Here is a 14,680-nt window from a genome sequence, read left to right as displayed (position 1 = left end):
AAACTGGAATGCCCCATGAATTAAACAGGCCTTTTTTGGGTGGGCGGGGGGCGGGGAGGGAGAGCAGATATTCAGGTCTAAGAAATGACAGGTGGGGGTGTATTTAACATAATAAACATTTTGATGCAATTTTGCCTAACGTACAAGAGTTTTGTAAGCTGTTTCCCCGCCAACAATTCATGTTTATGCTATTTTCACCAGAGTTTTCATTTTTATGCCTACTTTCCCCCAAGATACACATTTCATAGAGTTGTAGATTTGGAAGATGATGATGATAAATTTTATTTATACCCCACCCTTCCTGGTTTAAAAACTGCGCTCAGGGTGGCTAACAGCAAATATAAAACATTGATTCAAATGCAACTTAAAAACAGCATAAAACAGCATAAAATAAAACATAAAAATGCAGCATCAATATCAATAAAATTCAAAAATTCAGGGGTCATTTTTTTGGGGGGGGAGGACAAAAACCAGTCAGTAGACATCAAATGATCACCAAGGCTAACTGGTCAAGTTGGTCCTACTTGGGCCAGCAAGGAGACCAGGGAAGAATTTAAATCTGGGATCCAGGAGGGTCATCTAGTCCAACCCCCAGCAATGCAAGAGTCTCAACTAAAGTGTCTAGCTGCATTATTTGGTAGGAGGAGTGCATTGCAAAACTCAAAAGTGTGAATTTTGAAGGACAGCTGCCTTTAAGTTCACAAAATGCATCAGAACGATGCAAACCAGAGAAGATCACACTAGAATGCAGACAGGATTCTGAATGACTGTACTTGTTGTTTTTTAAACAAATGGAAAACTGCTGTCCCTTGCAAAGCTTAGGTAGGGCACTGTCCTAGGGACTTCTCAGGTTCCAAAAGTTCTTACCAGGGTTTCTCTTCAGTGAGAAGTCCAGCAATGGTGCACAAGCTTCTCCAAATTTGACACCCATCACTCAGCTCCCCTGAGATATGCAGCCACGGCAGCAGAACTGGGCATGTTCTAGTTCTATTCTTGCTGCAGGTGGTGTGATGACATCACCCATCTGGTGCATCCAACATGGCCTGCAGAACTAGAATGTGCACCCTAGAAGATGTACCAGAATCTGCTTTGCTCATGACTAGGTAAAGGTAAAGGGACCCCTGACCGTTAGGTCCAGTCGCGGACGACTCTGGGGTTGTAGCGCTCATCTCGCTTTATTGGCCGAGGGAGCCGGCGTACAGCTTCCGGGTCATGTGGCCAGCATGACTAAGCCGCTTCTGGCGAATCAGAGCAGCGCACAGAAATGCCGTTTACCTTCCCGCTGGAGTGGTACCTATTTATCTACTTGCACTTTGACGTGCTTTCGAACTGCTAGGTTGGCAGGAGCAGGGACCGAGCAACGGGAGCTCACCCCATCGCGGGGATTCGAACCACCTACCTTCTGATCGGCAAGTCCTAGGTTCTGTGGTTTAACCCACAGTGCTCATGACTACTGTGAGGCAATTCTGATGAGTGCACTGGTAATAGAATGAGGGGTGCAAATCTCTATATAAAAATAAAATACTGTTTGGGATGTGCAGGGGTTTTCTTTTCAGGGAATTTGGTGCTGAAAATTCATGCTAGCACAGTCTTCTTCTTTTGGTGTTTATTGGCACCCAAGGAAAAGGAGCACTTGCTTTACAGCTGTCAAGAGTGTTTTGTCCATGTATTGTCTTTAAATTGCAGGCCTCCAGCTTGTCAAACCGGCCTGTTACTTATTCTAGTAATGATATCTCTTTTCTATCGTTTGCCCCAAGTGTTTTTCTTGCTGTGCTTTTTTCTTTCTTTCTGAAGTGAGTGTCTCACCTGAGCCCGGTAATTCAGTCAGCTAAAGAGTCTCTTTTCCTGCAGATAAGCACATCAGAGAGAATTATCTCTGCACTGTTATGGAAAAATGGTCTCTAAATTACAACTATGGAAAATGCTTGGCTCAAAAATCAGTGGGGGTGTTTTGTCTTGTTTTTAGCTTGTATACAAGTATTTTATCTATTTTGTGCCTAAATAGTCAGAGACTATTCCCCATTCACTTTCCCTGTTTTCCAGCTATATACTAATAGTATCAAAGAATGCAGAGATCAAGGTTGCTGTTACCTTTGCATACTGTGTTCTACCCAGGATGTCCTGTGTTCTGCCCAAGCAATGACCTAGGTTAATCATTTATTATTGTTTAGAAAAAACTGGCACATAGAATTTAAATTTTTCTTTATTAAATTTGTATATCGCCCTTCATCCAAATGTCTCTGGGAGGTTCACAGCATAAAAACACGAAATAAAAACACTAAATATAAAGTACTTGCAGGACCAGTACCCACTGTGCAGTCTGTGCTGAACAGGAGTGGGGAACCTCAGCCCAAGGGCCACATAATATTCTGAGGGCCACATGTCAATGATGCATGGGGCCATAGGCAAAAGTAGGTGGAGCAGTCAATGCAAAATTTTACCTTTGTACAGTAGACTAGTTTCAACAGATACTCAGACATCTTCCATCCATCTTCCAGCCATCTGTTCCAGCCAAGCAAATCGAGAAGCAAGGCCAGGAGAGGGGGTGTGGCTTGGAAAGAGTGGGTGTGGCCTGTGGAGAGTTTCTAGGGTCAGACAGAGATGCTTTGAGGGCCACATTTGGGCCCGAGATTGCCCACCCTTGATATATGTGGGATGTGAAACATAAGTAGCAGTCAAGTACAACATTCCTTGTTTTCCTAGAGTGTACATGCGGGGGAATGTTTGGTCTACCCTGTCGAAAACTTCCTGTTTCCTCCTGGCTGGGACATACTTCCTTTGCATGTGACTAGAGGTGGGCGTGACCTTACCTGTCCAGGTAACAAAAAGGACAAGGCACACAGCACTCTCTCTCTCTCTTTTTGACTTCCTCCGTCGTTGGAGCAGCATTTTAGCTAGATACACTTGGAGCCCGGCAAAAAAAAAAAAAAAAATGTAGCATAACAACGTGAGAAGAATCTTGCTAGATCAGACTCAAGACCTGAATGAGAACAAGATGCCCCTGGGAAGGTTAGAAACAGAACACGAGGTCGATAATTCAGTGGCGGACATTGGGCTCTCTAATTTCAGTGGCACCCTATGCGATGTTAAAATTTGGTGACCCCCCCCCACTTTTCACTCTCTATTTAAAGCAGTGTTATGCTGTGGAAGGACGCGGGTGGTGCTGTGGGTTAAACCACAGAGCCTAGGACTTGCCGATCAGAAGGTCGGCGGTTTGAATCCCCACGACGGGGTGAGCTCCCATTGCCCGGTCCCTGCTCCTGCCAACCTAACAGTTCAAAAGCATGTCAAAGTGCAAGTAGATAAATAGGTACCGCTCTGGTGGGAAGGTAAACGGCATTTCCGTGCACTGCTCTGGTTCGCCAGAAGCGGCTTAGTCATGCTGGCCACATGACCCGGAAGCTGTACGCCGGCTCCCTTGGCCAATAAAGCGAGATGAGCACCGCAACCCCAGAGTCGGCCACGACTGGACCTAATGGTCAGGGGTCCCTTTACCTTTACCTTATGCTGTGGCACGCACTGAGGCCAAACAGATCATACCACCCTAAAACCGCATCTGAATAACTCACTCCTGGCTGCTGTAGTTTCTCCGTAACTGATATTCAGGGGGCAGAGGTGGTCATTTGTTTGTTTGTTTATTGACTTGATTTTCATTGGATTGTATAAGCAGGCTGAGACAATGTTAACAGGACGGTAATTGTCCTTACAAAAAAAGCAGAACATATGGTTGGACAGCCTAACAAACTGGAGGAAATGCAGAGTATTGATGCTTTGCAAACATTTAGTCGCTGCCGTTAGTAAGAGATTGTTAATTTATATTAAAGTAGAAGCATAAAAATAAATATAGGCCAAGGGAAATGAAGCAGAACAAGAAGTCCCATAATAAAATATCGGTAATCAAAAAATTTATCAAGGAACCTTCTTAATCATAGTTCTGTTTTTTACATGTTGTTTTAAACTCATGTGTGTGGAATTACTCCTTGGCTATGTCCCAAAAGATCTGATTATGTGCAGTCATTATCAGCTCTCTGTTTTAGTCTGGACACTGAGTTCCATTGCCTTGCGGACGGGTCATTTGAATAGGTCTTTGATAGCCATTGGTAAGAAAGTTAATTGGATTAAAGAGGAATTATTAGTACTGTTGACTGTATCTCATACAAGTGCTAATAAAGTCGGACTTTCCTTTCAGGCAGTATTGGACATAGCGAAGGACATTACAAATTCACATGCTGCCTTCAAGCACATGGTGCTCATACGACAGCTCTGGGCACATTTAGAAACCCAGCGCACTACTAAATAGTGACATGATAGAGTCAACATAAAGTGCTTTTAAGTCTTAGTGATCCTCCATGAGAGTGTTATATACTAATTAATTAATTATACTCTGCCCATCTGGCTAGGTTTCCCCAGCCACTCTTGGTGGCTCCCAACAGAATATTAAAAACACGATAAAACATTAAAATCTTCCCCCAACAGGGCTGCCTTCAGATGTCTTCTAAAAGTCAGTTCTTTATTTCCTTGACATCTGATGGGAGGGTGTTCCACAGGGCGGGTGCCACTACCGAGAAGGCCCTCTACCTGGTTCCCTGTAACCTCACTTCTCACAGTGAGGGAACCGCCAGAAGGCCCTCAGAGCTGGACCTCAATGTCCGGGCAGAACGATGGGGGTGGAGATGTTCCTTCAGGTATACAGGGCTGAGGCCATTTAGGGCTTTAAAGGTCAGCAGCAGCACTTTGAATTGTGCTCGGAAACGTACTGGGAGCCAACATAGGTCTTTCAGGGCAGGTGTTATATGGTCTCGGCGGCCATATACTGAGTCATCCTCCACTGAAGTTAATGGAATCCAAATACAAGATCATAACTTTGTCCTGATTGTGGCCAGTGTTGGTGCAAATTTCAAAATTTCTTAACAGTTCAATCCTGGGCATGAGTTTGATGGGGTTTACTCCCAGGAAAGTGTGGATAGGATTGCAGCTTTGATCAGCCTTACAGGTAAAATGTTACCAGCCTGCCCATCCATCCACACTGGGATTAGCTCAGTTGGTATAGCATCAGATTCTTAATCATAGAATCAGAGAATCATAGAGTTGGAATAGACCACAAGGGCCATCGAGTCCAACCCCCTGCCAAGCAGGAAACACCATCAGAGCACTCCTGACATATGGTTGTCAAGCCTCTGCTTAAAGACCTCCAAAGAAGGAGACTCCACCACACTCCTTGGCAGCAAATTCCGCTGTCAAACAATCTTTGGGTTGTGGGTTCGAACCCCACATTGGGCCAAAGATCCCTGCATTGCAGGGGTTTGAACTAGATGACTCTTGTGGTCCCTTCTAACTCTGATTCCAAGGCAGCAGTAATGGTGGATTCTTACTTATGCTGGACAAGGTCCTTGTGGTAGCTATACATCCCTAATATGTTACAGGAATATTTTGTTCATTTCTGATGCATATTGGGTGACAGTATGAAGAAAGAGAAGGTGTTGTTTTGGGGGCCGCTAGTGAATGTGTATTGGCAAATGCACATGAGTGCATAGGGGCAGGTGTCAATGTTTGGCATGAATAGAGAAATTAGTTTATGATCGATACGTTTTCCTGTGTAAAAACTGAGCTGCCGAGCTAATGGAAGCAAAGATGGAATGGCTAATGCAGTCTTCCATTCAGCATTACATGTAAACATTGTTTAGAGCACTTATCTAAGTCGTAGAGGTCAAGCTGTAACGCTTCAGCGTCTCAGAGCATGTTTTGCGTTTGGAAATTGTAAAGCATGGAAAGAACACGGATCTGTGGGAAAATCAAAGCACCATTAAGGTTGCCTAACAGACAAAATGGATCTTGGTTTTGCAAATGTATCTTATTACAGTTAGAACACACACAAAAACAGCCCCCAAATCAAACCACATCAAAATCCAAATGTCTGAGGAAACAGTCATGTTTTTGCCTGGCGCCTAAAATCTGACAAGGAAGGTTGGTGCCGTGGCAATTTAGGAGGGAACAGTATTTTATGGTTTGCTGCAAACTTTGATTAAAATTTTCTCGGAGTTTACAAACCATAGGCTTGTGCATGCTCATAATGCCAAAACATGATTTGGTGTTACACCCCAACAACCCAAGAGGCTCTGGTTGCAGACATTGACTTTTTAAAATATATATTTTTACATTATTTGTGACGTTGTATGGTCACCTTGTCAGGCACATTTAAGCTAGAAAATACAGCTGTGATTAAAAGTGAGATTGCAGTTAAATGAATCAGGTTATACTTGCCATTTGTGATTGTTCTGAATTTGCTGTGTTGCTTGAATATTGCGTTTCATTTCTTTCTCGTGGTGTCCTCCAGCTTTCTCTTTAAAGCCATGGGTTTCCCTGCTGCCTCAAGGTAACTTGCTCTCTTCCTCTGTCAGTTAGTTTGACATGATTCATTTATACATACTGACAGTTCAGAGCACTGGACAGAAATGGTGACTTGTGCTCTCATTCTCCTTACTCCATTTTGAATGCAAATATTTTAACCACATTATGAAGAAAAACAGAGGAAAAACTGTTGGAAGTTACCATGCTTTTTAGTGTCTTGGATAATGCAATCCCCCTTTACCACTTTACTGCGATAAATGCTTATTTGTTTGGGATTTTGATTAATACTGGATTTGAATTAACACTGACCAGCAGAGTCCTAACCATGTCTAAAAGATAAAGGTAAAGGACCCCTGACCGTTAAGTCCAGTCTTGAACGACTCTGGGGTTAAGGCGCTCAACTCGCTTTACTGGCCAAGGGAGCCGGCATTTGTCCGCAGACAGTTTTTCCGGGTCAAGTGGCCAGCATGACTAAGCTGCTTCTGGCGAAACCAGAGCAGCACATGGAAATGCCGTTTACCTTCCTGCCAGAGTGGTACCTATTTATCTACTTGCCCTTTGACGTGCTTTCGAACTGCTAGGTTGGCAGGAGCTGGGACCGAGCAACAGGAGCTCACCCCGTCGCGGGGATTCAAACTCCGACCTTCTGATCAGCAAGCCCTAGACTCAGTAGTTTAGACCACAGTGCCACGGCACCCAGTATTCCCAGGCGGTCTCCCATCCAAGTACTAACCAGGCCTGACCCTGCTTAGCTTCTGAGATCAGAGTAGATCGGGCGTGTTCAGGGTAGTATGGCGAAACAAATCCCATTGAATTCAATGGGGTTTGCTTCCCAGGTAACTTGGGGATAGGATTGTCAGCCTTTTTTTAATTAAAGGATTGGGTGTTCTCGTTGATTATATTCATCCTGGCAACAAATGTTGGGTGGCTGAACATCTGTATTATTTGTAGCCTAATTTAACCTCCTTCAGTTGTTATTTTCAACTGGAACTTCATTAAACAATATTAGAATGCAAAACGATTTGGGATTTTACAATTTAAACTATCCTTTTGTCTTCTCTCGTTAGGTGGCAAATAGCATGCACAACCAATGTTAGCTTTATGCCATTTCATGCATTGCGAAAAATTGCAAGTAGAAAAACCCAACAGTACAAACAAGGTAACTGTTTCGGGAGAAAGCTGCAATTAATTTGTGCAGAGGAAGTGTAGAAATCTGCAAGGAGGTGATAGCACCTGTGAAATGTGTTCCTGAACGAGGCTCTCCTGGTGGTGACGCTAACATTTTTGGGGGCATATCTCTTCACCCAGGCAACTGACAGAATTTGAATTAAAACAAAAACAAAACTTGATTGCAAGGTTCCTGGAGATTGCCTTGCCCTAAGCAATTAACAAAAACAAACGAGCATTAACGTAGAATCTGATGTATGCTGTCCTGTCTACCAAACAGCTGTAATAAAATTATTTCTTGGCTACACCATTCCAGGAGTTTGAATTTGATATCCTGCTTTATCACTACCCAAGGGAGTCTCAAAGCAGCTAACAATCTCCTTTCCCTTCCTCCCCCACAACAAACACTCAGTGAGGTTGAGTGAGGCTGAAAGACTTCAGAGAAGTGTGACTGGCCCAAGGTCACCCAGCAGCTGCATGTGGAGGAGCGGGGAAGCGAACCCGGTTCACCAGATTACGAGTCCACTGCTCTTAACCACTACACCACACTGGCTCTAGGTATGCATGTTTCTCACATGCAGAAGTAGAGGGGAGCAAGGGCCCAAATCAAGATCTTCCCAGCCAATATGGAGTCAATCACAGCGCACCACGTTAGGAAAAAATGCACTTGGTTTGTGCCAAGGAGAATGGTGGCAGTTCCCTGCCCAAGTTGGCCAACCATGAAAGGGAATCACATTCTTAAATTCTCCCCCTGTAAAACTTCCTACCGAAAAAGTAAGAATAAAAGAAACCTTACAGATCAGGAGATTTATTTATTTTTTGCATAGGGAGAGAATTAAGTGTCTGCAGTTTGAAGTGGTACACTGCTTTCATTATACTGCGTGTGCAATATATTAAAAGGGTTGGGGTTCTTCCAGGTCAGAGGGTGTGACATTTAGCAGGGCTGAGACTCAGACTCTCTCACTTCAGAAAGTCAACATAGAATATGCATTTGTGTGCCCTTAAAAAGCAGAGCAGCTAGAACCGCTTGCAGGAATTTTCCTGTTTTGTATTTACTGCTCATTATGTTAATTTGTTCCCTAAAGGTTGGTCGAGCAGGTCATCTCATTAAAAAGGGGGCAAAAAGAACACAGGCATATATAAAAGGACACAAGGCATGATGAGGTGGCTGTGTTAAAAATTTAAAGGCACCCCATGCACCTTCGTTTGGCGAAACATCACGAAAAGGAGACAATGGAGAAATTTCACAGTGGAGTTGGCAGAAAATTGCTAAAGAAACGGGGCAAAATCGCCATCCAGATAACCTGTTTGTCACGCATTGTGATTTGCTTGCACAAACCCTACACAGAGCTTGGGCTGGATCTGTTCTTTATTTAGCATCCATTTTTATTTTTCTGTGGGGAGCCTTTATCACAATGAGCACCCATCTTAATTTGGTTTCATGGTGGTGTTTACGTGCCTTCCCATTAATCATTTGTTAATTTGTCCCACATTTTTCAGCGTAGTTCTCTGTCACTTTTCTAACAGCAAAAGTCAGAGTTTCGTCCTCCTCCCACACAGAAAACACACTGGATTTGTTTTGGGGTTTTTTGCAGCAGAGCACTTTAATGGCTCAAATCTAAAGTTCCAGAATGCCCTTGAATCCCTCCTGCAAAATAGTGAGAAAGTGGAGGTACCTGAAATGGGTTTGAGAAATGATATGTGATAGACCCACTGCAGAGAGGGTTGCCAAGGTTGTAAAGGTAAAGGGACCCCTGACCATTAGGTCCAGTCGTGGCCGACTCTGGGGTTGCGGCGATCATCTCGTTTTATTGGTCAAGGGAGCCGGCATACAGCTTCCAGGTCATGTGGCCAGCATGACTAAGCCGCTTCTGGCGAACCAGAGCAGCGCACGGAAATGCCGTTTACCTTCCTGCCAGAGCGGTACCTATTTATCTACTTGCACTTTGAGGTACCTATTTATCTACTTGCACTTTGAGGATGGCAGGAGCAGGGACCGAGCAACGGGAGCTCACCCCGTCGCGGGGATTTGAACCGCCAACCTTCTGATCGGCAAGTCCTAGGCTCTGTGGTTTTAACCCACAGCGCCACCCGCATCTTAAAACTGCACAGGGGACCTGGAGATAGGAGGAGATATGCAGGCCAGTCTTATAGATGAGGAACCTTTTTCAACCTGAGGGCCACATTCTCTTCGGAGCAACCTTCTGAAGGCCACATGGCAATGGTGGGCAGGGCCAGAGGCACAAGTGGGTGGAACAATGAATGTAAATTTTACCTTTCTGCGCACACCCCCCCTCCATTTTTCACCCAGGCAAACAAGAATCTTTGTAGTTTAAGAGTATACTCTAGCCAGGCAAAAGCTATCAAGGAGTGTACAAAGCAGGGCTAGGGACATCTGTGCCCTGGGAAGAGCTTTGAGGGCCATAGAGAGAGGGCTGGTAGTCTACATTTTGCCCACAGACCTGAGGTTCTCCATGCCTGTTGTTACATATTTCTTTATACACCTTTTCCCCTAATGGTACTCAAGACGGAGTAAGGACCTGATCTTTCAGCGTGAAAGCGTCTAAACTGTGGAACTCCCTGCTCATTGATATGAGACAGGTGCCTTTACTGTACACGCCACTTGCTAAAAACTTTTTTCATTATGCAAGCCTATCCAGTTGTGTAAATCTGACATATATTTTAATGCACACTTTTATAATATACATTTTTTAAAAACTGCTGGATATATGCAGAGAGAGAGAGAGAGAGCAATGTCTTTTAAAGTATATTTTATGTAAACCATTTTGAGGTTTTTACAATTAAGAAGGATGCAGATTCTGTTAAAATAAATTGGGTTTGGAAGCCAGAAGAGGGCACAGGATCACTAGGTCTAGAGCTGACGGTTGGGGAATCCTGTCAATTGTGGATTCCACCCTCATTGCTGCAGAAGTGAACTGGCAACTCGATTAAGGGGTAATTGCCAGGAATAAGAAGCAAGCTGTGGTAAAGCTGAAATTCACATGCTAATATGAACTAGCCAGCCAGTTTTTTTGTTTTTAGCCTGTAGGCTACATTCTGATATTTAAATAGCTTGTTAATACTACCTCTCACTATTCAAAATCAGTTGTTTTATCTTGCCGTGCTGTCATGTAATTGAATGCAAGTTTAGCTTGGTATGGATTATGCTCGCAAACAGAAACGTCCCAGGTTTTTTTAAAAAAAGGCAAGCACCCTCGTATTAAATGCGCTGCCAAGAAGCACAGTCACGAGTTTAAGACGAATGCACTCCAATCTAGGCTAAATCCTCATGAGGCTGTACACCAGTGCACACAAGTCAAGAGATTGCAGCTGCCACAGATTCCAAGCATCTTGAGAATCTGGCAAACCTTGACGGTAGAGAACGATAGCAACAAAACCAGATAAAATTGTCTGGGCTGAGGAAAGTGCAGTACAGGTCTCTGTAGTATTGCTATCTGAGGTTGCATGCCCACCCTTCCCAGATTTTTCATGTTCTCAGAATGTCAATTAACTGCTGGACATCTTTGGTATTCCACTGCATAGCCAGGCATACAATTTATTACTTTACTGCAGATATGACTACATACAACGCAAGTGTCCCTGAAAAACTGGGACATCCCATTTTTTATTGCAAGGGAACAGATGCCATTTTGCTTGTCTTGCTCTCGTGTGATTTTGCAGCACAATTCCCCCCAAAAGCACTTTTTTTGGGGCGGGAACTGTGGTGCAAGATCAAATGAGATCATGGTAACCAGAATGGCTGCCATGCTCTCGGAATAAAAAGCGGGAAGATGGCATCCAGGATTTTGGCTTCAAGGTGCTGGAGGGTATGCGACTATACAAGATCTTTATTCATCCTGTATGTTTACAAAGCAATCCTATACAAGCCTGCTCAAAAAGTACTGAGTTCATTGAAACTTTCTCCCAATGGGATCTACCAGCTGGATGGCAGTTGTCAATACTCCATTTTTTTGGGTAAGGGGGTGGAGTGTGCCACAGCAAAGCAACTAAAAGCATTTAGGGGGAAACATATTCTTTTAATTCATTTCAATCTTGGTTCAGGACCAGGTCTGGGACTGAATCAGCCTTGATCAGCCCATAACCACCAATTCTTTTCCACTGAAATGAGTGGAGTGGAATAGTGTAATGACAATGTAACTTGTGTGAGGGGATGAGATGAATACAGTGGTACCTTGGGTTACATATGCTTCAGGTTACATACGCTTCAGGTTACAGACTCTGCTAACCCAGAAATAGTACCTTGGGTTAAGAACTTTGCTTCAGGATGAGAACAGAAATCGTGCTCGGCGGCGCGGTTAGCTAAAGTGGTGCTTAAGGTTAAGAATAGTTTCAGGTTAAGAACGGACCTCCGGAACGAATTAAGTACTTAACCTGAGGTACCACTGTAATGTAGTTTTTGGTGGACAACGAACTGCTGTGGAACAGGAACAGCGCTGCATGCAACAGGTACAGGGCAAAATGGAAAGCAAGGCCTTCTTACATCCCTATGGAGTAGGCTGTTTAAATCCTCGTTCCCCATCATGCTTCTGAATACCATTTGCTGGAGGCCAGAGGAGGGAATTGGGTTTCCCAAGGGTACTTGGTTGGCTAAGAGAACAGGATGCCTTAATATAACCATTGAAGGAGGTCTGTAATGAAATTTTGGAAGGGAAAAAGGCACCTGAATCGTGGAAAGAAGCTTTTATTTCACTTATACCGAAAACAGAGACTGAGAAGAACCAGGTTAAAAACTACCGCCCTATATCATTACTTAATGTGGATTATAAAATCTTTGCAGACATTTTAGCAAAAAGACTGAAGAGAGTGCTGATAGGGGAGATTCACAAGGACCAAACAGGCTTTCTTCCAGGGAGACACATGTCGGACAATGTGAGGAACATCATAGACATTTTGGAATTGTTGGAAGTGAACATTAATAGAAAGGCGGTTTTGATTTTTGTGGATGCGGAGAAAGCCTTTGATAATATTTGTTGGACCTTCATGAAGAAGAATCTCCAAGGGATGGGGGTAGGCCAAGGTTTTGAAAACGGTATAGGTGCTATATATTCTAAGCAAAAGGCAAAGTTGATTGTGAACAATGTGGTTACGGAAGAAATACCTATAGAAAAAGGCACACGACAGGGGTGCCCAATATCCCCTTTACTTTTTATAACAGTCCTGGAGGTCTTGTTAAATATGATTAGAGGGGACCAATTGGTTAAAGGAGTTCAGGTCGGAGCCAGAAATTACAAACTAAGGGCATTCGCAGATGACCTAGTATTGACTTTGCAACAGCCAGATACTAGTACCAAAAGAGTATTAGAACTAATTGAGATATTTGGTCAAGTAGCAGGATTTAAACTGAACAAGCAAAAAACTAAAGTGTTGGAGAAAAATCTAACAATGGCAGAAAAAGAGAAGTTTCAGAGTGAAACAGGTTTAGTAATAACAAAAAAGGTGAAGTACCTGGGTGTGAATCTGACTTCTAAAAATGTGAATTTATTTAAAGACAACTATGACAAATGTTGGACAGAGGTGAAGAAAGATCTAGAAATATGGTCAAGGTTGAGACTTTCCTTGTTAGTCCGAATTGCTGTCATCAAGATGAATGTATTGCCTAGAATGTTGTTTTTATTCCAGACACTCCAGATCCTGGACAAAATGGACTGTTTCAAGAGGTGGCAAAAAGATATATCAAAATTTGTCTGGCAGGGCAAAAAGCCCAGAATAAACTTTAAGATTTTAACTGATGCAAAAGATAGAGGGGGGTTTGCCCTGCCGGACCTGAGACTTTATTATGAATCGGCAGCGTTCTGCTGGCTGAAACAATGGCTGCTTCTTGAGAACACAGACATTTTGGATCTGGAAGGGTATGACAATAGATTTGGTTGGCATGCATATATATGGTATGACAAGGTAAAAATACATAAAGGTTTTAAAAACCATATTGTCAGGAAAGCACTATACAATGTTTGGATAAGATATAAAGATCTACTGGAAAGTAAAACTCCCAGGTGGCTATCACCAATGGAAGCTAAAGAGACAAAAAAACTTAATATGGAGTCCAAATGGCCAAAATATTGTGAAATTTTAGAGCAAGATGGTGAAAGGGTTAAATTACAGAGTTATGATAAATTAAAGTCTAAAGTACGAGATTGGTTGCACTACCTTCAGATAAACGAGGTATTCAAACAGGACAGGAAAATAGGTTTTCAGATGGAGAGGTCGAAATTAGAAACAGAATTGTTAGAACCCAATACTAAGAACTTGTCAAGAATGTATAATTTGCTGCTGAAATGGAATACACAAGATGAAACAGTAAAATCAGCTATGATCAAATGGGCACAAGACATAGGTCATGATATTATGTTTGATGACTGGGAAAGGTTATGGAATATTGGTGTTAGATTTACGGCTTGTAATGCTTTGAGAGAAAACATAATGAAAATGATCTATAGGTGGTATATGACCCCAGTCAAACTTGCAAAAATTTACCATTTGCCCAATAATAAATGTTGGAAATGTAATGAGACCGAAGGTACTTTCTATCACCTTTGGTGGACCTGCCCGAAGATTAAAGCCTACTGGGAAATGATCTATAATGAAATTAAAAAGGTCCTTAAATGGACATTTTCTAAAAAACCAGAGGCTTTTCTCCTGGGCATGGTGGGCCAATTGGTGCCAAGGAAGGACAGAACTTTTTTCATGTATGCTACCACAGCAGCAAGAATTCTTCTGGCAAAGTATTGGAAGACGCAGCAGCTACCCACTCTGGAAGAATGGCAAGCGAAGGTGATCGACTACATGGGAATGGCAGAGATGACCGGCAGAATCCGTGACCAGGGGAGTGAGACAGTGGAAGAAGATTGGAAGAAATTTAAAATATACCTTAAAAATTGTTGTAACATTGAGGAGTGCTGAGATGCTATGGTGTTAAGAAACAGAGAATTGCAGCTGTAAATCATAAACTTAAGGGAATTATAATGAAGATGAGTTAATTAATTAAATGGAGGGTTGCTGTCAAAAGGGAAAAATAAGGATGCAGAAAAAGGGAGGTATGGGGAAGTCCGGGAAATAAGGTGAAGGAAAATGAGTTTATGAAATTATACATGTTTAGTTGTTTGTATGTTTTGGTTTGTTTTATTGTTTGTTTTTATTACATGAT

At 42.8% G+C, this 14,680-nt stretch overlaps 1 protein-coding gene and 1 pseudogene across 2 annotated transcripts in view; one reads left to right on the top strand and one right to left on the bottom strand.

Moving 5' to 3' along the window:
• Positions 1-14,680, top strand: part of EML6 (EMAP like 6) — a 175,782-nt gene that overhangs the window by 16,552 nt on the left and 144,550 nt on the right. The gene's annotated exons all lie outside the window — the stretch shown is intronic.
• Positions 7,033-7,150, bottom strand: LOC114595058 (5S ribosomal RNA; annotated as a pseudogene).

This window comes from Podarcis muralis, chromosome 3, assembly GCF_964188315.1.
Source record: "Podarcis muralis chromosome 3, rPodMur119.hap1.1, whole genome shotgun sequence".
In the NCBI taxonomy this organism is placed as follows: Eukaryota; Metazoa; Chordata; class Lepidosauria; order Squamata; family Lacertidae; genus Podarcis; species Podarcis muralis.
Note: the sequence above shows the minus strand (reverse complement) of the source record. Positions and strands in the feature narration are given on the sequence as shown.